The following is a 24,504-nucleotide window of genomic DNA, read 5'->3' on the forward strand; positions in this document are numbered from 1 at the left end:
ATATGTGATATTCATCGGTTTTCAAAAGTAGCTTTAAAGTTTTTTTTTCTTCTGAGGCTTTGTGCTGTTGCTTGTGTCTTCAAGCATATAATTTCAATTCTTCACAGTTCATGGGAGTTGTAGGAGAGACATTTTTTTTCTCCCATAGTGTAGTCTGTGGGTCTCCTTGACAATATACTAGTATCCATAAAAAGGAGAAATTCACCTCAACTTCTAACTTGTGGTATTTGATTTTCCTCAGAGTCGGAGAATGTTCCATATCCTAGGTCCCATTAATCTTACGGTAAAAATTAAACTATAGACTGGTACATCCTTCGGTAGGAAATTCTCATGGTTCCAGGCCCCTAGGGTGGGTCCCCGTGCTGATTCTGGAGGAAATCCATGCTGCCTTCTCCAAACTGTGTTAAGCCTTTCCTTTGCTCTTATCAGGCTTGCCCGGCCTTTTAATACAATAAGGCCCAAACAATGAAAAAGTAATGCTGAGATTCAGACCAAAAAAATCACAAAGGAAGGAAATTTTGAATTATTGCTTTCACTCAGGCTCTCATTCAACAAGTCCCAGTGTTATCAAAAGATCAGGGAATCATATTATACATCCCACAGCATATAATTATCTACAAATATATTATTATAGGCTTAGATTCTTAAAATATCTCAATCCCTGAAATGTTAGGTAAAAATTCCAGAGTACTAGCTAGGGTATCTTGGAGAGCCTGGAAATAAATTATGGGTACAGTTATAATACAACTTAACAGAATGCTTTTAATTTTGGTAATTACACTACGTTTGGCCTTTGATCAAATTTAATTCGGTCTAGATCTTAGTGCCATGCTTAGCTATCCCGACCTTCTTCCAAATTTATATTGTCATCATAGTTGGATATGAATTGACATATTGACATTAATATGCAGGGATCAAGTTGCTTTCATCTTTCCAATGCTGACATTAGTTATGTCTCCTTTAAAGCAGCAGTTTAAGCCTGTGGGTTTTTTGTTGTAAGTCAGTTGTAAGTGAGTGATTGTAGTTTCACTGTATTCTCGTGGGTGTAACTTAATGCTGTTGGGTTTACTTTGGCATGTGAGATAGTCATAATAACATTAAACTTTAAAATCTCTAGGACAAAATCGAGAGTTTGAGTTTCCCTAACTCTTTGCAGAGCTGTTACTTAGCTGGAAAATTACATTTCAATTGAACATTCTATAATGCTCTGAGGTATTGCAGTAAATGAGTGTGAAAATGCCGAGCGCATCCCATCCTGGCACTTCTTATTAAGCATATAACATTTTTGAGTGAAAGTAATATTGCAGAGTAATTTGGTTATTAAGGCAATAATAGCATATCTTGTCCTGGTGATAAAGTTACCTTTTCTTAACAATTTTTCTCCCCCATTTTAATAGCTGCATTAAGAAAGACACGTAATGAATTTTCTCTGCAAAGATGGCCTGATCCACATTATTTTCTTCTACCTGATTTTACTACTATGTCCAAGGCTGGATAACAAAGATGACTATCCATAGGGCTAGTAAATCTAAAGATTTCACATAAAATGATCGATAAACGAAAGCCTTTGTAAGTTAGACCTAGAAGGATATATTCTTTTTATTTTTTTTTAAGATTTTATTTTTAAGTAGTCTCTATACCCAACACAGAACTCAAACTTACAAACCTCAAGATCAAGGGTCACATACTCTACTAACTGAGTCAGCCAGATGCCCCTAGAAGGATATATTCCAGGTGCTTATTCATGGGTAATAGGGTTACAGGTGATTTGTTAGACAATTTTTTTTTACATTTTTTATTTAAATTCAGTTTGCCAACATATAGTATAACATTCAGTGCTCATTCCATCAAGTGCCCTCCTCAGTGCCTGTCACCCAGCTACCCCATCCCCCCACCCACCTACTCTTATGCTACCCTTTGTTTGTTTCCCAGAGTTAGGAGTCTCTCATGGTTTGTCTCCCTCTCTAATTTTTCCCACTCAGCTCCCTTCCTTTCCTTTATAATCCCTTTCACTATTTCTTATATTCCACATATGAGTGAAACAATATGATGATTGTCCTTCTCCAACTGACTTATTTCACTCAGCATAATACCCTCCAGTTCCATCCCATCAAAGCAAATGATGGGTATTCGTCTTTTCTGATGACTGAGTAATATTCCATTGTATATGTGTACCACATCTTCTTTATCCATTCTTCTGTCAATGGACATCGTGTCTCCTTCCACAGTTTAGCTATTGTGGACATTGCTGCTATGAATATTGGGGTGCAGGTGTCCTGGTGTTTCACTACATCTGTATCTTAGGGGTAAATCCCCAGTAGTGCAATTGCTGGGTCGTAGGGCAGGTCTATTTTTAACTCTTTGGGGAACCTCCACACAGTTTTCCAGAGTGGCTGCACCAGTTCACATTCCCACCAACAGTGCAAGAGGGTTCCCCTTTCTCCGCATCCTCTCCAACATTTGTTGTTTCCTGTCTTGTTAATTTTCACCATTCTCACTGGTGTGAGGTGGTATCTCATTGTGGTTTTGATTTGTGTTTCTCTGATGGCCAGTGATGCGGAGCATTTTCTCATGTGTTTGTTGACCACGTGTATGTCTTCTTTGGAGAAGTTTCTGTTCATGTCTTCTGCCCATTTTATGACTGGATTGTTTGTTTCTTGGGTGTTGAGTTTGGTAAGTTCTTTATAGATCTTGGAAACTAGCCCTTTATCTGATATGTCATTTGCAAATATCTTCTCCCATTCTGTAGGTTGTCTTTTAGTTTTGTTGACTGTTCCTTTTGCTGCGCAGAAGCTTTTTATCTTGATGAAGTCCCAATGTTCATTTTTGCTTTTGTTTCCTTTGCCTGCATAGATGTATCTTGCAAGAAGTTGCCGTGGCCAGGTTCAAAAAGCTTGTTGCTTATGTTCTCCTCTAGGATTTTGATGAATTCTTGTCTCACATTTAGGTCTTTCATTCATTTTGGGTTTATCTTTGTGTATGGTGTAAGAGAATGGTCCAGTTTCACTCTTCTGCATGTGGATGTCCAATTTTCCCAGCACCATTTATTGAAGAGACTGCGCTTTTTCCAGTGGATAGTCTGTCCTGCTTTGTCGAATATTAGTTGACCATAGAGTTGAGGGCCCGTTTCTGGGTTCTGTATTCTGTTCCATTGGTCTATGTGTCTGTTTTTCTGCCAGTACCACACTGGCTTGATGATAACAGGTTTGTAATACAGCTTGAAATCTGGCATTGTGACGCCCCTGGCATTGGTTTTCTTTTTCAATATTCCCCTGGCTATTTGGGGTCTTTTCTGATTCCACACAAATCTTAAGATTATTTGTTTCAACTCTGTGAAGAAAGTCCATGGTATTTTGATAGGGATTACATTGAACGTGTAAATTGCCCTGGGTAGCATAGACATTTTCACCATATTTATTCTTTCAATTCTTGAGCATGGAATGTGTTTCCATCTCTTTGTGTCTTCCTCAATTTCTTTCAGAAGTGTTCTGTAGTTTTTAGGGTATAGATCCTTTACCTCGTTGGTTAGGTTTATTCCTAGGTATCTTATGCTTTTGGGAGCAATTGCAAATGGGATTGACTCCTTAATTTCTCTTTGGAGAAAGAATGGTATAGAAATGCCACTGATTTCTGGGCATTGATTTTGTATCCTGCCACATTGCTGAATTCTGTATGAGTTCTAGCAATCTTGGGGTGGAGTCATTTGGGTTTTCTACATACAGTATCATGTCATCTGTGAAGAAGAAGGGTTTGACTTCTTTGCCAATTTGAATGCCTTTTATTTCTTTTTGTTGTCTGTTTGCTGAGGCTAGGACTTCCAGTACTATGTTGAATAGCAGTGGTGAGAGTGGACATCCCTGTTGTGTTCCTGATCTTAGGGGAAATGCTCCCAGAGTTTCCCCATTGAGAATGATATTTGCTGTGGGCTTTTCATAAATGGCTTTTAAGATGCGGAGGAATGTTCCCTCTATCCCTACACTCTGAAGAGTTTTAATCAGGAATGGATGCTGTATTTTGTCAAATGCTTTCTCTGCATCTATTGAGAGGATCATATGGTTCTTGTTTTTTCTCTTATAATGTGATCTATCACAATGATTGTTTTACAAGCGTTGAACTGTTAGAGAACTTTTTATTTGTGCTTACCTGTGTTTTCAAAGTTTTCTGCAATTAGCATGTATTATTATGTATTTCAAAAGCTTTATTGTAAGAGAGTTAATGGATCCAGCTTTCTAACTGTTTTACCACAGAAACACACACTGTATTAAAACCACAGAAATTCAATAAAAATTTTTCATCCCATGAAGATATTTTGATTGCTTAAAATGCAAAAGGTAATATTTTCACTCCTACAGCCTGTTTAACAAAAAAAGAAGCAAGTCATTTTCAGCTTTTGGTTCAGGATATTCCTAGGGAGATGTGAATATATTATGTATTCATTTAGGCATCTCAAGTGGATCAAACTGCAACAAATGAAGGAGTTCATTATACATTCAATTGACTTGCATTTTAAGTATAAGTGATGCTTGGAATGTATTCAGATACATTCCTGATAAATATTTTTAATTTGGTTAAATATGATTTGAGGAGGCCATGCTACACAAGAGCAACCTTGTATTGTAAAGGTATGAGAAAGTAAGCATAGCTACCTGCTGCTCAGTTTGCTCCAAACTTCCATGTTCTTTCTCTGCATCTATTATTCCTCAATTGAAAAAAGAAAGAAAGAAAAAGAAAAACATAAGTAGGAAGCAAAAATGCATGTCAATAGCCAATTAGTCAACAGTATATATTGAGAACGTACTAGTTGCGAGCCATTTAGCTGTTTGCTGGGGGATTTCAAAGCCTTAACGATGTTCTACCATCATAGAACCTGACATATAATAGGTGCTTTATAAATTTTTGTTTTGAGTGAATGCATGAGGTCATAAAAGTTAAGTTGTGATAATGAATAAATAAATGTAGAGATTCGAAGAAGGGAAACTTGACTGTGGTTTGGGTAGTTTTCACCTAGAAGATGGAACTTCAGTTTGGCCTTGAAATATGGGTACTTAGATGGAGAAGGCAGGCAACAGATGTCTCAACTTCAAGGCCCTGTGTTTATAAAGATCAGCTCTTTCCTGAGTAGGTGGGGAGGTTGCACTTAGGAAGGGAAAGAGAAAATGGTCAGATGGAAGAAGAGCTGTTCAGACAGAGAGATAAACCCAGACCTGCTCATTCTACCTGTGTGTTAGGTGGACTCCAAATTATGTCTTGAGGGACACTTTGGGCCCATTTTCAAGGAGTTCTTTGAGATCTCTGGCCTTCCGTTTAGTTTCCAGCTTCCTCCTAACTTCTCAGCTTCTCACTAATGTCACTTACTCATGCTCTAGTGGGGCTGACAGTTTAGGACACCTGACACCTACCTGGTGATAGGGTTCTTCTCACAATTATGAGTTTAGACTTCTTGCTGCTTAGAGTTTAAGGAGAACTGAGTGGTTGTCTGAAGAATTCCTCTAGCTAGTGGTTTTCATGGGAAAAATACATCATGACTGTAACATATATATTTGCATATGTCATGATGCCATATATATATCATAATTACTCTGCTTTATATATATGTGTACACACATACAAACATATTTCATTTATAATGTTAAATTATACATATTACATATAATAATATGTATGTATTCACAATTAAAGAATACTCTAATTTCATATCCTTGCAACTTGGGGCATATACATTCTAGTCTGCTCTACATATATTCTAGTCTATTCTGTTTTGTATTTCATTTCTTAATGCTCATCAGTGGAGTGCCTGGGTTGGCTCAGTTAGCTAAGCCTCCAACTCTTGGTTTTGGCTCAGGTCATGATCTTGGGGTTGTGACACTGAGCCCTGTGTCAGGCTTATGCACTGGGCATGGAGCCTACTTGAGGTTCTCTCTCTACCTCTCCCTCTGTCCTTCCCCCAACCCCTGCTCACATGCTCTCTCTCTAAAAATTAAAATAAATGCTCATTGTGCCTCACTGGATTCATTTCATACCCCATAATAAGTCTATCCATAGACTGAAAAATTTAGCTCTAGTCAAAGTTTCTCAAACATCAGTGTGCATTTGAATTGCTTGGCAAACTTAAAACAAAAAGCACAAACTAAATTTCTGAGGCCCCTTCCTCAACGGTTCTGATTCATTACATCTTAGGGGAGTTCCAGGAATCTACATTTTTAAATTAAGTATTTTAGTCTGTATTGATGATATATAGATCGCATTTTGAGGAACATGATACCTAGAGATTTAAAAGAAAATCCATCTCCAAATGAAGCCAGACCAGCTAAAAACAGATCCTGTTGCTTTGGAACCTTTCATTAACATGATTCTCACTGATTTTGACTCCCCTTACCCCAGGCTTATACTGCCTGCCTACATTACTGGATGCACTTACTATAGGAATATTATTGAGGATAGTTACTGTTTACCAAAGAGTACAAATCCTTCTGTGTGCAGACCTTAGAGAGAACTTTCTGTCTGTTCTTGGTATCAGAAACTATTGGGCTTATCCTGAGAAATTGGTTTGTGTTTTATCTTACTTACATAATGATTCAAGTGTTAGATTGTACACTTTTTGTAGCATACATTTTATATAACAACCTTACCTTTGGCTTTATCTTATTTTCTAACCCTAATTATTCCTTTGTTCCAATTTAGTGACCAACTTATTTTAAATTTTATGTTTTCTTGTATGAAGTTTTTTGTAAACTCCCTGAAATTTTATTTTGGAAGAAGGGATATATATAAGTAAAGAATAGAAATAATAGGGAAAAATACTTAGGACTCATCTAATTGATGCTGTGGTTCCACTACCAAACTTTCCATCCATTTTTGACTGTCCTTCTCCCTGAGTTACATCCACTCCTTTCTGCTTTATTTTTTTCCTTTCTGCTTTAATTCCAAAGCCAATAACTTCAGTCCTTAACTACTCTAGTTTTTTGTCTTTAATTTGCCTTGAATTTATCCATCCTGTATAATTCCACTAGACTAATCCTCCTAAAACTGTCTTTCATTGTATTCTCTTCCTGTTTAGAGACCTTTATTAATTCCCTTGGTCTTGCACAGGGGGCCCTCTTCAATCTGATCTCATTTGAGTTCTGTGCCAACTTGACATATCCTTGTACTTCCTGCAGGTCTAGCATGATACTTAGGCATCAAGGGTAGTGTTCCATACATGTTGATGGAAGATGATGCAATCTGCTAAAGTCCTACTGTCCTTTATATATTTAGCTTTCAAAGAAGATTTTTTAAAAAGTAACAATATTAAGAGTTAGATATATTCAATATAAGACTCAAAGAGGCAGATGTAGTCTCTGTCTTCAGTGAACTCACAAATTTTATTGGGGAGAAAGAATTTTTACATGGAAAATTAAAAAATGATGCTGAATGCATCCTGCTAAGGTCCATACGAGAGGTTCTGACAATATATTAAATACATGTTCAGAGTGAAAAGTGCTTAAAGTCCTGGGCAGAGTCTACAATGTTCTAACTGTGGTGCTGAGAAAGAAAAGCCAACTCATGGAAGAGAGAAATAAAGAAGCTGGTTCACTGGAGAAAAGTTATTTGTGTTATCTGCAAAACTAGAAATATTCAGAAGCATTGCTTCACTTAATATCTTCACCTAACTTACTACTTATAAAATATATTAATCTTCTTCTTCTCAATATAGTAGAATACACTTAAAGTATGAGTACATTAATGATATCTAGAGGTGATAGCAAGTTAAATGCTAGGTGAATTGCCATTTGGTCGAGAATCCCATAATTAAAAAAGTCATCAACAGATCTCCAACGGAAGTCTTCAAAGGTATGTAAGTCTGACATAAAACCAATAGAAAGTCCACATACCTAGAATTTAAAACACAAAGTGAACCTCATGATATTCAGATAATGTCTAAGAGAATAAGTAGTATTTGCTCATTTGCTTTTTTTAGAGCCCTAGAAGACCATAGTTGCTTTAAGCAACTGCAAAATAACTAGATTTTTGGAGCAAAATTAAGACTTGGTTTGAACATCATTGTTTTAATCAAATAGTATGTTTAAGTCCCAGATGCTCTATGAAGCCCTCCTAAATGATGTGATTTCTGTCTTTAAGAGCTGAGATTTGTAAGGAGCTTCTCAGTTAAAGTATAGATATAAAATACTTTCTTGTAGAAATATAATGTGATGTCTTTTATATAAGAAGATAATGGTGTTGGGATGCCTGGCTGGCTCAGTCAGTGGAGCGTGCAACTCTTGATCTTGAGGTTGTGAGTTCAAGACCCATGTTGGCCATAACAATTACTTAAGGAATAAAATCTTAAAAAAAAAAAAAAAAGATGATGTTCCTGACCTACCATCATTTATCTTGAGGCTTCTCTCTGTATATATACTCTCACCTTGCTACACTCACAACCAAGCTTATATTTGCTGAAAGAATAATTCATGGAACAAAACAAAAACAGGCTGCATGAAGTTAGTTTATTACTCATACTTTTAGAATTTTAGTGGTCTGTGAGCTGACTGAACTAACCCACAAAAGGCACTCAGATTGGAAAATGCCTTAATTTGGTTTAGGGCAAAATAAATATTTACATTATATAAATTATTTTTGTCTGAATCTTTGCATTATATACATTTAAAAATAGCTTTCTTGAGATGTAACTGATATACAATAAACTGCACATATTTACATATATGTGCAACTTGATAAATTTTGGCATATGTATACACCCATGTAACCACTGCTACAAATCAAGATAATGAACATATTTCATATTCATTACTCCCAAAATTTCCTTGTGTAGTTGCCTCCCCCCAGCCTATCCCTTCCAACATCTCCAGGTAACTACTCATTCGCTTTCTGTCACAATAGATTAGTTTGCAATTTCTAAAATGTTATATAAAGTAACCATATAATATGCACTCTTACATGGCTTCTTTTATTCAGAGATTATTTTGAGATTAACCCAGAGGGGAATAAGATGCATTACAGACAGAGAAATAAAGGTAATGATGGCAGATTTGTTTTTGTTTTTTGTTTTGATAGGGTTTGTCTCTTCCTCACTGAATTTGAGCAATTTGATTATCATGTGTCTTGGTAGGGTTCTCTTTGTTTCTTGTGCTTGAGTTTTGCTGAGTCTTGGATCTGTGGTTTTATTGTTTTTCATCAAATGTGGAAAAATTGTGTCTATAAGTTCTTTAAATATTCTGTTTCTCTCCCTCTAAACCATTTTTAGGGACTCCCATTCTGATTTTCTAATTTGATATGATTTTCCTCTACTAGTGTGTTTGTTTCACCCCCATTGTTAGGAATTGCAAGCATCTTGATGCATCTTTCCCTTATTTTCTGCACACTTAGCACACTGTCCTAAACTGCACGTAAGAGGTGATCAATATGTATTTATTGAATTGTTTGTTTGTGTTTTCACATACTGAAGCTCTTAAAAATATATATGTATATCTGTTACAAGTCAATAATAAAAAGGCAAATAATGCAATAAAACATGGGCAAAAGATCTGAATAGGTATTTCTTGAAAGAAGAGATACAGATGGTCATTAAGTACATGAAAAAATGTTTAATACAATCAGTCGTTAGGGAAATGCTAATCAAAATGACTGTGAGGTACCACTTCATACTCGGATGGCTATAATCTAAAGGAAAAATAAAACAAGCCTTGACAAGGATATAGAGAAATTGGAGCCTTCATACACTTCTGATGGGAATTTAAAATGGTACAGTTGCTTTGGTAAACCATCTGGCAGTTTCTCAAGTTGTTAAACATAGAGTTACCACATAATCTAGTAATTCCATTTCTAGCTATAGACAGAGCCAAGAGAAATGAAACACATCCTCACAAAAACTTGTATTCAGATGTTTGTAGCAGCATTATTCATAATATCCCCCCAAATGCCATCAACTGATAAGTGGATAAATAAAATGTGGTATATCCATACAATGGAATGTTATTTTTCAATTAAAAGAAATAAAGTACTGATATCTACTACAATATGGATGATCCTTAAAAACATATAAAAGAAGCCAGCCACAAAAGACCATATATTATACGACTCCATTTATACAAGTGCATGACCCTAAATATGCTAAAGCAATTGAATTGTACACTTTAAATGAGTAAATTGTATGTGAATTATATTTCAATGAAACTATTTTAAATTGTACACTTTAAATGAGTAAATTGTATGTGAATTATATTTCAATAAAACTATTTTAAAAAGATATATCTTAATTGATTTGAAAGAGAAATATGTAATATGGGAAATATCAATATATATAAACTGTCTTGATAAAAAAAGTCTTTTTCTATGAGAAAACAATTGGATGGCAAAGCCAGTTTTCTTGGCGAGAAGAAAATTGCTCAGGCTATCACAAATCTGCCTGTAGACTAAACAGATGAATTCTGCTAGGATGGATGCCACTTATTTTTTTGCTAAGACATCATCCTTTTTTGGCACATTGTTATTAAGCTTTGACTTGTTACCACTTTTCACAAAATTGGTAAAGTTCCACCTGACCATTCTCTTTTATTATATTTTATATTGTATTACTAGAATATGCATCCGAAGCTTGTCTTTGGTCTTTGCAAAAAAGCAAGAATAGTCATTACTTTCTATATTCATAATATGATCATCCTGAGTTAAGTAAGTCAGGCTTTACTCACATAAGGAGCAAGTGGATGAGGCAAAATAATTAAGAAGAAGGTTTGAAGACTAGATCTGATATACTTTCCTCTGCTTTCTGGACAGGCTCTCCAGAATGTGCATGTACTCCTTCAGGTCCCCAGTTATATGTTAGATGTCCTTTGTGCAAACTGCTGTAGATTTATGTCTTGAGTTTCACTGATGTAAGCCCTCAGAGAAATAGAAACAAACTTTCAGAGGACTCCAAACCAACTTTCAAAATAATTTTCTTACCTGCTGAAAAGCTTTATATGCCCAAAGAATGATAGAATTGATTGGGCATTTAAAATATTGTAAATCTATGTTTTTGATATCATTATGACCTTGATTAGTGCAAAAAACTATGCACTTAACATACTTTTTTTGTTATAATCAATAGAGTGAAAAACATCAGCTATTTTAACTCTTGTTACTAGGAATATTTTAGGTTATTAATTGGAATATTTTTTTGGATACAAAGATAAATAATGTGCTATATACATTCATTAAGACAGGCATTTTAAAGATCACATATTAATAAACTACTGAAATAGAATTATGTTAATTCAAGATTTTTTCAGGAAAAGAAATATGCCTTGCTGGAAATCTATCCTGTGTGTATATGTGTTTTGGTGTAGGCTGTAGAATCATACCCCTCTGATGGTTAATTAGTTTTGGATAATCTGTTTTACTGGAAGAGCCAAAAATGTAATGAAAAGATCTTTTTGAATTTTGTTTTTTAGTTAGCTTTATCTTAGCATGTAAGTAGTAAAAGCAAATCAAAGGGCTTGCTTGGCTGGGAACCTCTTGGTAAAGTAATCAGCTTTGATGTTTGTCTTTTGATAACCCACATAATTTTGGGTAGAGGAAAGGTCAGCTCTTCAGGATTTGCTTCCATTGATCAGGATCTGATAAACTTGCAAATTCTAACTTTACATGACAGTACCTGGAGTACTGGACTTTGTCTGTGAACAGGCAAATAATAAGCAATGGGAGAAACATACGCTACTTAGTGGAAAATAAGAAAAGGAACAAAACCCTGAATCTGTGGGAATAGGACACATTTTAATTTTGAATTGGAAAAGAGTTTAGGGATTTTTATTTTAATTTTGATCATGGAGAAAAGTGGATCCCAAAGAGGTTAAATGAAATATCCAAGATCAATAGAAAGTTAATGCTAGAACCAGAATTGGAACCCAACACCTTGGCATGTTTTTACTCCTCTACCAATCATTTATTCACTTGATCATTCACTCATTTCACAAATATTTATTAAGTGTATATTATGTTCTAAGTTCTGTGGCAGGCCCTGGGCTTACAACAGTGAATAAAACAGAAAATGATTCTCACCCTTGTGGATCTTACAGTTTGGTAATGGAGATTGATATTAATCTCTCTTGTTCACACACACAATTGTGAACTCTGGAGGATATAGACAGGGTGCTATAAGAACACATTATACAGAAGCCTGGCTAGTGAGGGCAGTCAGAGATAGATCCCTACCTATACACAAATTCACACTCCATTTTTCTAGTCCCTCAAGTCTGTCCTCCTATTTTGACTTCCAGGCCTAATTTGTGTCTATGTTCACATCTCTCTGCCTGAAATGAATTCTCTTCACTTTTCTACATGGCAAATTTCCACTTGTCTTTCTGGGCCTTTAAATATTATTTCCACAGAGCAGTGTTCCTTGACCCTGCAGACTAGATTATGTACCCCCACCATGCATTCTCATAGCACCATACACTTTTCCAAAGTAACACTTCCCACCATTAATTGTACAATTGTTTATTTAAGATCTGACCCCTACTAGGCTGGAAGCTCTTTGAGGGCAAAGACCATGACTGCCCTGCTCAGTCCTAATAATAGTCTTGCCATGTAGTAGACACTCAACAAATATTTACTGAACGATTGCTTAAGTGAATGATTCAATCTTTGAGCTGTCATTAACAACGTTGACCACCTTTTTCTCTGAAGCCTCTAAAGCCCATAAAACTAGAAGCAACTTGATTCACGTAAGGGACACCTTCTCTGCTGCCCTTTTTCCTTGCTCTTCCTTCAATCTTCAATTTTTGTAGTTCTTGACACAAAACAATCCTTTGCCTAAGCTTCACTTTCCTCTTTTAGTCTTTGGGAGAATTCGATAAAATTAGCTCAGGGATCTAATTAGTTTTGGTTGCAAATGGGAAATTCCTTATTTGAGGTTTGTCTGTCCACGTGCCTCTCCTTGTATAGCTGGCATACATGCTCTGGAATAAAGAAAACTCTTCTGATAGTGTTGTGAAGATTCTTTCAAAATATACATTTCCTTGACATGTCTGGGCAAAGGCATGTTCTGATAAGAAAATTCTGTCAATGTATACTGGTCCATGCTTTCCTGAAGTGGTCTGACTTCCTTGTAGAGATAGAGACACAAAGGAAGAGTATTATTTTAAAAACACATTTTAAAAATGAGAAATATCAAAAATTACAGAAGTCTGGAGGGTAAGCCAGTGGAAAAAGCAATATGCTGATATAGAAAACAACAAAAGATACTAAAAAAAAAGCATAAATGAATTTTTATAGACTATCCAGACTTCACTTGTTGGCTATGCTTACTTAAGGAGAATATACTCATGCATCTTGTTTGTCCTTCAGTTCAGTTCCACACATTAATGAACACGTGTTGAATACCTACAATGTGTAAATCTAGCAGGACTATGGAAATGAATAAGATTATGACTTCAGAAAAACATCAATCTAATGATAGCAATCAAGCTGTAGATATGCTTATAACTATAATGCCAGACATAAACAATGTCCACCAAACAAGAGGCATAAACAAAATATAATAGGAGCCCAGAAGAATGTATTGTGACCAAGAGGAATCAATGCTGTTCTTCATGGAGGCTTTAGCATTAATTAGGCTTAAAAAAAAAAACAGGTTTGAACGGTTGTATGTGGTACAGTAGAAGGAATGGTGGCAGGGAGAGTGGGGAATATGAGGAATGCAGGAGGGAAGGATATTCTGGGCTGAAGGGAGAGCTTGACCAAAACCATAGAGTTACAGTACATTTGAAAACTTGAGTTGACACTAAAGTATATGGTATGAGGCTGGAGAGTTTTGGCAGGAGATAAGAATAGAAAAATATTTGAGGCCAAATTGTAGAACGTCTTTGGTTCTGTGCTAAGGAGATTAGATTGAAGTAGAGTGGAGGCTTTACAAAGTTCATGAAACTCAAAGTGCTTAATCATCCTCTAAAACCATTAACTCTATGGATATCTGTTTTAATTTATTTCCAGTTTGTAATTTTTAATTTATTTCATGGAATAGTTTTGTTAGATGTTTGTGTTTTTTCGTTTTGTATTCCTGGCACTTAGCATACAGCCTAGCTCATACAGGCATTCAACAAATTTGTTGAATGTGGTTCGCTTTCCCTCAGGCCTTGTTTATACACAAATTAAAAACTTCTGTCACAACACATCAACCCAGTTCCATGCAAGTGACCAATCTGGACCATTTAAGCTAAATGGAACTTTCTCACTAGCCTGTATTCTAACCTGTCTGCATAATCAAGCCAAGATTTCTAATTTGTCTTGTTTTCATGGACATAGCCAACTTAAGCTCCTTTTTGATTTTCCTTTGGATTGCCAACATTCTATTTGGTAAGAAGAGAGCCAACCTAGGTAATTGGAGACAAAAAAGAAAAAGAAGTGTTTTCCCACTATGAGCAGTCAGTTCTTCAGTTCCTCTTAATTTCCCTGATAATTGCTTTAACCCAGCACTTCAAGCTGCCTAGCTTAGTTTCTACATTTCAAGGTCTGATGCACAATTCCTTGGAATCAGTTGACATGTTAACTTTGAACCTTCAAAGAAGAAAAGCTTTCACTCCTGCACAGTCACATATGCCTGAACGGCTTGCCTCTTTACATACAGAACAGGCTTGGTTGCCTTTGCAGAAAATTAAATAACTCATCCTTTTTATACCAGTGCCAAACATCAAAAGGGCCAACTACCTACTGAGTAGTGTTCAAAGACCAGCTTAAAAAAAATGAAGAGAGGAATGAAAGCCAAGGTTTTTTGCAAAGCAAATGCTTGCAAGAAACCTCTGGTAGTCATGGAGTAAAATCCCATTTTCATAGTTTCACTCTGTGCTTTTAGATACATTGGGCTGGTTTTTTTTTTTTTTTTTTTTTTCTCCTCATTGCTTGTCTTACTTCCAGGGGCAAGTTGGGTATTTTTGCCTTTTTGGGAATGGAATGAATTTAGGCCTGTTTGATGAGATGTGCAGTAAAAATATATTATAAATGCTGATATCAGGGAAAGGAGGTGACACTCCTGTGGGAAGAATGGTAAGACCCACAGTATGGCTGAGTTCATGGAATGCTTTCTATTGAGGCAGGATTGTACCACAGGAGCCTGTTGGATTAGTCTAGTTTATGTCATCCATTAAAAGCGCTGTCTTGCATGAAACCACCTCTGTTTCCCATTGGTTCTAGGCTGAGTTGGGAGCTGGCTTGGACCTCACTCCTCCATGGCTTTGCTTTCTGTCTTCCTTTCTTGCTAATGTGCCAAGTCTTTGTCATCAACACCTGTCTGTGCCTCATCAACATCTGCCTGTGCCTGTCAAAGACAATAGCCTCTTGCCCTGTTCTTTCTTCCTCCCTCCCTCCCTCTATCCTTCCTTCCCCTTCCCTCCCTCTTTCCCTTCCTTCCTTCCTTCTTTTTTTCCCTCCCTCCCTCTCTTTTTCTTTCTTTCTTTCTTTCTTTCTTTCTTTCTTTCTTTCTTTCTTTCTTTCTTTTCCTCCTTCCTTCCTTCCTTCCTTCCTTCTTTCCTTCCTTCTCTTTGTCTCTTCCTTCCTTCTTTTCTCCCTTCTTCCCTTCATCCCTCTGTCCCTCTCCTTCCTTCCTTCCTTCCTTCCTTCCTTCCTTCCTTCCTTCCTTCCTTCCTTCCTTCCCAGTAGCAGTAATCAAAGTTTATTTGGGGACATCTTGTCTTTTATTTGTGTGAGACAGGAATGTTTCCAGAAATAACAGACAAAAGGTCTTAGAACTAGACTAATTTGGTGGGAGAAGGACAGAGATAAGGGATAAGAGCACAGGGCATTGGTATCTCCACCTTTCTGCTCCCAAGTACTGCTGTACTAGACCTTAATGTGTCTCTGTGACTAAACAACCCACTGTCCCATGAAGTCTTGTTGAAGGGGCAGCTCTCTGTGGCTCAGTTTTATATGATGTGACTTTGTTGCTCCGAGCATGGTTGATTGAAACAAGACAGGACACTTGTGCCAAAGATAATCTGTAAACTGACTAGTAGCTTATGGTATGGCCTGGCAGAAAAGATGTATTTGATCCATTGGTCAGTTGTATTTTATCCCTGAAGGACTTCAGCAGATATATCTGTAGCTGAAATATCATTTAAAGAGACTTGAAATGCCCTAAGCGAGTTCACTATATTTGTGAGCAAGCAGACAATATGAGGCAGAGAAAAGATACATACAGTGAAGAACCTGAATGAAAATCTCTAAAATTGCAAGTGAGGATTCCTGCCTTGAATTCAGAACTACTGTTTAATTCAGGCTCTGTGAGGCCTGGCCCTGTTATTAAAGCATTATGAGATTCTTTCTCCCTGTTAGCCATGTGAATCCTTATAATAAGCCCCCTTTTCGTGCCAGCTGAGTGAGTTCATGTTAGAAATGCTTTCAGCTGCAAGGCATAGAAAACCCAACTGGCAGTGTCTTAACCATGAGGGCATTTATTATTTATGTGATGAGAATTCTATAGTAGCTTGATGATGTCATAAAAGATCCAGGAGCATTTGCCCCTCTGGATTGCTTTGTGCCTAAGGTTGCTGCAATTCCAGGTATCATGCATCATGGGACAGTGTCTTCAGTAGACAGGGAGATAAGTGTGTGGAAAAGTCTTTTCTCCTTGAACCTTTATGATATATATGATATATAGGAGGATATATAGGAGGATATATATTTGGGAGAAAAATTTGCCTGTAAATCCATGAAGATGATGCAAGTATTTCCAAGAACTATACTATAGGGCTCATAGTCTTAGGCTATTTGTGAACTGTCTTTATTCCAAAATTGCATATGAAAGTTGATTATTTGGAACCCTAAATAATTTTTTTCCATAGCAATAGCAATAGTAATAATTAGGTTTCCTAGTAAATCTGCAAGATACCATAGCATACATGAAGTATGGTATGATTTTACCTTTACCAATTGCTATTTATTAAACTGTTTATTTACAGTGAGATACATTCTGGATTCTAGGAAGTGATATGTCTCCCATGATGGGTGATTGGAAATAGAGCCACAGAAGAGAAGGAAGAACTTTATTTCTTCCATAAGAGAATCAAAGAAGGTTGGATTGGGAGTTGGGAGCTCTGGATTGCATTTCTGCTTTGGCTGCTTTCTTAGAACTGTCAGGGTGTCTTTTTTTGTTTTGTCAAAGGAACTAAGGGTCAAAAGGGTCTCAAGGATCTAAAGAGTCTAAATAGATCATCTCTAGAGCTCTTGAGTCTCTAGCATTCAGTATGTCTTTAGAACAAATAATCTGAATTAAAGAACAAAAAATGTGTATACAATAGGGCAAAAACACAGTTACAAATTCATATTTTCTGAGGCCTGTACATATGCACAGAATTACATGGTGACATAATTAGTAAAAATGGGCCTCCATGCTAAATCTAATGTGGATTTCCCCTGAATATAACAAAGAGGCATCTGTCTTTCTCCAAACGAGTGAGCTTGGTTAAACCAGAACAATGTCTTAGTGAGGGAACAGGATGAAGAAAGTGAAATCCCCCTTCCCTCCAAGCACTACCAAAGGTAGGAGCAAATTTTCCATAGAATAGAGGGCTACTCTTCAATGCCTTTACTACTATAGTTGTTTGTAGTCACACAAGATATCTTGGGAACTGCCTGAGGTCTGAGCAGAGGTAAAGAGACCTACCCATATACTCCTTCCCCAGTCTGGTCTGGTCTGGACTTGGACCTCTTTAATTTCTAGGCCTGCAGCCTGGTGACACCATCCCCACCCCTTCCTTGGAGTATCTAGGGATACTCATAGTCCATGGGACTTGTGTCAATGCCCTTGATGGATAGACTTATTGTGACCATTTATTTTGGGCAAAGCTTGTGTTGGTAATTTGGAGTTGTTTATATTCAGACCAGAGTATAATTTTGAAACTCTTATTTCCATGTGTAAGCTACCAACTAAACGATTTTCAGCTGTCATTAGAAGTCTCCATGTAAAGTTATGCGTAGGATCATAGTGGACCATAGCTACAGCTATCTAGGTCATTCACGAAATAATCTCAACTTTGGGATGAATTTCAAAGGTGATTCAGATTAATGTCCCTCCCTTTGCCTGAATTGTCTGGGAAATTAGACAGAGTTAACATGCTTCAGAAAAATAAATATATACTCTACTTAAATGTGTACCTTAAGCTCTGCTGCCTAATGTCATACAAAAATTTCATTGATTGCTGATCTGCACTGTGTCATTGAATCTCCTTGAGACTTAACATAAGTTACTGAAACTTGTTTAGCTTCAGTTTCTTCATTCCTGAAGTCAGGGATGATAAAAAGTTTCTAAAATAGGGGAGTGTTTTATATTTTTGTTTTGTTTTTTTAGTCTTTTGGATGGTAGATTCTCAATTTTTTGTAGATACCTGATGTAGAAGAAATTTATATCCAATTCCCCCCCTCCCCCGATCTTAAGGATACATCACTTGTATCCTTGTTGACAGTGGTAATTAATCAGGGATTGTAGATCCCAACATACTACTAGTAGCCTGTTTCAAAATTCCTTCCTTGATGCAACTTTCTACCAATGCTAATATCTAGTAGAAAGGTGTTTGTGTATATATTATTTAAGAAGAATCAAAGAACTTGGGGATCCCTGGGTGGCGCAGCAGTTTGGCGCTTGCCCTTGGCCCAGGGCACGATCCTGGAGACCCGGGATCGAATCCCACATCGGGCTCCCAGTGCATGGAGCCTGCTTCTCCCTCTGCCTGTGTCTCTGCCTCTCTCTCTCTCTGTGACTATCATAAATAAATAAATAAATAAATAAATAAATAAATAATAATAAAAAAGAACTTGTTTGCTTCTCTCTCCAGTGTGCCCCCTGCTCTCTTCTGCTACTGAATAGACTATAGGGTGATCTAATACACATAACGTGCACGTCAGACTGACCCAGCTTTTAGCTTTAGCTTTGTGATCAGCTAGTGTATACTGGGTGCCCAACCAATGTTAAATATGAGTTTCTTAAGTTCTCTTTGCCTCAGTTTTCTCATCTGATAACTAAGGCAGTTTTCACTTATGGCAGACACTATTGGTTGGTTAGCCCTGCAGTCATTTCAATGCACCCTTTTCTGCCTACTTCTTAGGATAGAATAGAGCCTGAGAAATGAAATAGGACCTTGCTCAGCCTCCTTTGCAGCTAGATCTGGCTCACATAAACCAAGGGACAGGCTGCTAGAGGGTTTCTGAGAAGCATTATTTCCTAGATAAGGTGTCAGAGACATGGGAAGAATGCCCATTTTTGCCTTCTGCTTCCTGCCTTGAATGCAGTTGTGGGAGAAAAGAGATGCCTAGAATTGTGACAACCATCTTTCTTCCATGTGTAAACAAGTGTGAGGATGAAAAGCCAACAATCTGAGGGTGGTGGGGTCTAGAGACAGAAAGAGGCTAAGTCCCTGGCCGCATTGCTGAGCCATTACACCAACCTTTGAACTGTTTATCCATGAACTTCTTATTATATAGTCATATATCTTAGCTCTTAAACAAAGTCAAGTTTTTTCTTCTTGCAGCCCATATCATATCTAGAAGCATCTTAATCACTACAAATTACTTGATCTCTAAAGTTACTTCATTCTATGATTCTTTTTCCTCCAATACTGACTGAATTAAATGTTTACTCAGTGTGTCTAATTATAGATGAGTTTCATTTCCTTTTTGTGTTGTGTAGTAGAGGTGCTAATAAGCACCGAAATAACAATAAAGTTAATTAATAGGAGGAAAAAGTAGGAAATAAAGATTTCAAAATAACCCACCCTCATATATTTCAAAAATAATCATGAGGAAAATACATGAGAAAGCTGGAGTGCCTTGGAGAGATGATCTCTATTTTCCTTGCCCTACTCCCAGAAGACTCAGGATGTGCTGTGAGCAGGGATATAATAAGAATTTTAGCAAGTCACTTTCTCCATCCTGTGAACAAATTTTAACCTCAACAATTTTTGTCCCCAAGTAATCCAGTGAGGAGGGTGGCTTCCATAGGATGGAATAACCAGTGAAGAGTCATATCAGGACAATGGGGAAAAAATCTAGTTTTGTATTTGCATTGTGTTTCTAATTCTGGTATCTGATAGCCCTTTACAAGAACATGGAATTGAAAAGCCATTGTGGAAGCACCTGTTCAAAGCCATTTTGAGCTGCCCACGTAGGGTACTTGGTGAGTTTCCTCTGGGAGGCAGTGTCCAATAGCATCAAGAGGGATGGGGTAGGTATGCTTGAGAACAAAATTTGTACACCAGCATCTGTGAAAGTTTTGCTCTATTTGAGTCGCTGTGAATACTGGGGCTTTCCATAAACATGCATTATAACCATATACATCAGGTTGACTAAAACAAGTCTGCTCTTGGTGTTCTTCCTGTAACCCGCCTGACCTGATGCTAATATTCAGTGTGTGCCTTCTGGTGAGAGTGGTCAAAGCCTTTTAGGCCTTACCAAAAAAATGTGGTTTTGACTAGATAGTTTTTATTTTTATTTATTTATTTTTAAGATTTTTATTTATTTATTCATGAGAGAGACAGAGAGAGGCAGAGACATAGGCAGAGAGAGAAACAGGCTCCATGCCAGGAGCCCAACGCGGGACTTGATCCCGGGACTCCAGGATCACGCCCTGGGCCAAAGGCAGACGCCAAACCACTGACCCCCTATTTTTAGGTTTCTTGAGCACATCTCTGTTAACTGGTAGGAAGTATTAGAATTACATGATAATGTGTTTACAGAGTCTGTGTTAACTTTCATAATAGAACCTGCAAACTGTTGTAGGAAATCTTAAGAACTTTAAGAATATAATAACTATCTTTTAAAAACAAATTTTAAGAGTATCTTAAGTTACTCTATGGGACATGACAGAAACCCAATTTATGATGATGAAAGTTGCTTTCATTAATTGAGTGCCTACTGTTTGCCAGCTTATTATTATATCCAGCATCATTTCTATTTTTTTTTTCATTTCTAATTTTTATAATGATATGAAGAAAGTAATATTAACCCATTGTACAAATAAAAAAATTGAGATTCAGAAATGCTGGGGAGTAGCAGTGGCACTTGAACTTGGGTCTGCCACACTCCTTCCATTATGCCAGGCTGAAAGGCATTTTTCTTGATAGCTTTTGCGAAAAAATATTATATACACTGAGGAGGCCTGTTGGGCCCAAGCTGTGGTATGCAAAGCTATAAGATAAGCAGTCTGAATGGAAGCCCTGTTTTAGTAGAAAAGAAACTGTTAGAAGAGAGTAGGGACATGAAAAATGGCAGTAAGTATATATGATGTCGTTTTGTAGAAGGCACTGTTTTAAGTGCTTTATGTCTATCAATACATTTAAAACTCATAAAACCTTATGGGATAAGTGCTATTGTTATCACCTTGGTTTTCCAGATTAAGAAACAGGGATATAGAGAAATTAAGTAGCTCACTCAAGGTTGTAAATAGTAGAGCTAGGATTTGATCCCAGACAGTCTGGTTCTAGAGTCTGTGTTCTTTTTCTTTTTCTTTCTTTCTTTTTCTTTCTTTCTTTCTTTCTTTCTTTCTTTCTTTCTTTCTTTCTTTCTTTCTTTCTTTCTTTCAAGATTTTATTTATTTATTCATGAGAGACACAGAGAGAGAAAGAGAGAGGCAGAGACATAGGCAGAGGGAGAAGCAGGCTCCATGCAGGGAGCTTGATGTGGGACTCAGTCCCGGGACTCCAGGATCATGCCCTGGGCCGAAGGCAGGCGCTTAACTGCTGAGCCACCCAGGGATCCCTAGAGTCTGTGTTCTTAACCCCTTCACTCTGCTACCTTTATCTTGTGTTTAATTCCTCTTATAACATACAATCTAATAACAGATCCTGTAGAGCCTCCTATAAACCAGGGTAAGAAGGCATTTGAAGATCCCTGAGATGTGTTATTATTTTTTGCTTGGAGTAGAAGGAGGGAATATTGCCCCTTCTATTGCTGGAGGATTTTGCAATGCCCAAGCAACACCATCTGCCTTTTGATTGGGTAGAATCAACATGATAATAATATCCCTGTCTCTGTCCCATCTCCTCCACACTCTCCTCTCTATATCCTTAAAACAGAAAATAATCAGCACTCCGTTGAGTTTGATAGTGGTTGTTGTTAGGTATGCATAAGTATAAAATATTATTTCTGCCCTTTGGAAGTTCCTTGGGCAGTCAGAGAGAGAAAGAGAGAGAGGGAGAGAAAGAGAGAGAGAAAGCAATTCCACAACACTAAAGGCCAACATGATGAGGAGCCGGTGTGGCCTGCAGTTGTCCAGGATGGCTTCATCAGAGATGTAGGATTATTCTGGACCTTGAAGAACTTTTACAGTTTGTCCAGGCATCAGGGCAAGGAAGGATGTCAGAAAGTAGAATGAAAGGAAGAGGGGAGAAAGGCACTGGGACTGAAGGGGTACCATCTTTCGCATTCCCACTGCATCTGTTTGTGGTGTGTGTCCTGCTGCCGCTGAATGCCTCTGATTTACCATCTTGGGAGCTCCAGACCTTCCTTAGGCTCAAGCAGCTGGATGGCTAACATATTCCCACATGCAAAATAGATGACTTGGGTCCAGGGAGCCATTTGTCTTTTGGTAAGTCTCCATGAAGAAAGGAAATTTCTGTATTTGAAGAAAATCAAGAGAGTAGCTACAGTGTGTAGGCCCTGCACAATGACTGGAGGGATTGAAGCCTTAGGCTATTAAAGATCCAGTAATTCCATAGTACAGTATTGAAAAATTGGACAAGGGCTACAGCTTACTCTGTACTTAAGAATTCATGACAGCCACGTCACTCCTTCACAGAAGTACACAAAGGCCAGTACATTTTACAGATGAGTTTTCACATCTGTAAAATGGGGACACTATCCATATCTGACTCATTGGGTTGTTGCGAAGATTAAGTGAATTAATATACATAAAGTGCTCGGTCAATCCCTGTTGATTTATATTATACACATGGAGATATGTTCTTAGGAAGACGTGCTAGCTAGCTACAAAAATGATACAGGCCACATGTGAAAAATGTAGGTTGAAAGAGGTGAATTTCAGAAATGGGGCAGACAGACAGATTCTTTCCAGGGCCTCGCAGGAGATATTTAGGAGAAGATAAGCTAAGTCTCCATTTCTTTCAGACTATAAAGTGAGTAACTTTCTTTTCTTTTTTTAAAGATTTAATTTATTTATTTGAAAGAGAGTGAGAGAGTGAGAGAGCAAGAGAGAGAGAGCACACAGAGGGAGATAGAGAGGGAAAAGCAGACTCTCCACTGAGCAGGGAGCCTGACTCTGGGCTCTGTCCCAAGACCCCTGAGATCATGACCTGAGCCAAAAGCAGACGCCTAACTGACTGAGCCACCCAGGTGCCCCATGAGTAACTTCGTTAAGAAATGTCGGATCTATTTGAGCATAGTAGAGTATATATGAAATAGGATTTGCCTTGTTTTACACACATTTTTAACAAACTGGTAGTTGTTTAACAAAGCTTTATTATATCTAACATGAAGCAAAAATCAATGAAAGGCTGCAAAAATGATCCCAATATGATGACTCAGTAGCTCTCATTCTTTTTGAAAATTATCTGCATTTGGGGGAAGGAGGGAAAATAAGATCAGAAGGATTACAAAAGAGGCTTCAATTAGATCTGTAACATCTTATTTCTTAAAACAAAGACGTTGAAGCAAAAAGGCATAATGTTAACATTTGTCTAATCTGGGCACTATTAGATTATTTCTGTATCATGTTGGAACACTTTCATCTTTTATCTACAAAGAAGTAGCCCCCAGTTCATCTTCTCCTGCCCTATAACTGACTTTGTGCCATATTCCACCCCCCCACTCCCACTTTGGTTCCACAAATCTCTCTATCCCTACTAGAAACAGTAGAGTGTTTTTGCATCTTTCTCTTTGGGGATTTCCACTTCAGCCTGACCAGTTTCGGTAAATACTAACCCCATTTTTCCTTTCACCTCAGCTAGCCTTCTTCATAGCAACCTCTTGCAAGGCTTCATTCTGAGGGTAAGACGTCTGTATCCCCAGTGATGCAGCAGACATAAGAAACCTACTAAAAACGAAACTTCAAAGGCAGCCTTGATTAGTGTGAGCATCAACACCATGGACAGCTGTGGGTAGAGTGTGGGGGAAGGAAGGCAGTCAAGGGATGAAATGAGGGATATGTCACCCAAGGACCAGGGGCTGGGGGGTAGAATGGGGGGAGGGCTTTGGCAGTCAGTTTCAAGCCTACTTCTGTTGCCTTGGTGATGGAGGACAAGCAGGAAGACAACCTGCTGATTGGATAAGACCTAGTTGGATGACTTGTTAGCCCTGCTGGACCTCTATCTAATGCTTTCTTGAGTGAACATGCGACTTGAGCTTGTTGGTTTATGAAGAGGAAAAGAGGTTCCTTGAGTTGCACAGATTCTAGGGGTCTCTATGCTGACCAATTTCTAATAAGCATTGAGCCCAGTGCATAGTAGATTCTCCCAAATGCTTGTTGACTGAGTGACCATTATCAACACTGATATACCCTTAATCATAAATATTAAAAGCAATAATAGCCTT

The sequence above is a fragment of the Canis lupus genome, chromosome 19 (genome assembly GCF_011100685.1).
Source record: "Canis lupus familiaris isolate Mischka breed German Shepherd chromosome 19, alternate assembly UU_Cfam_GSD_1.0, whole genome shotgun sequence".
Classification (NCBI taxonomy): Eukaryota; Metazoa; Chordata; class Mammalia; order Carnivora; family Canidae; genus Canis; species Canis lupus.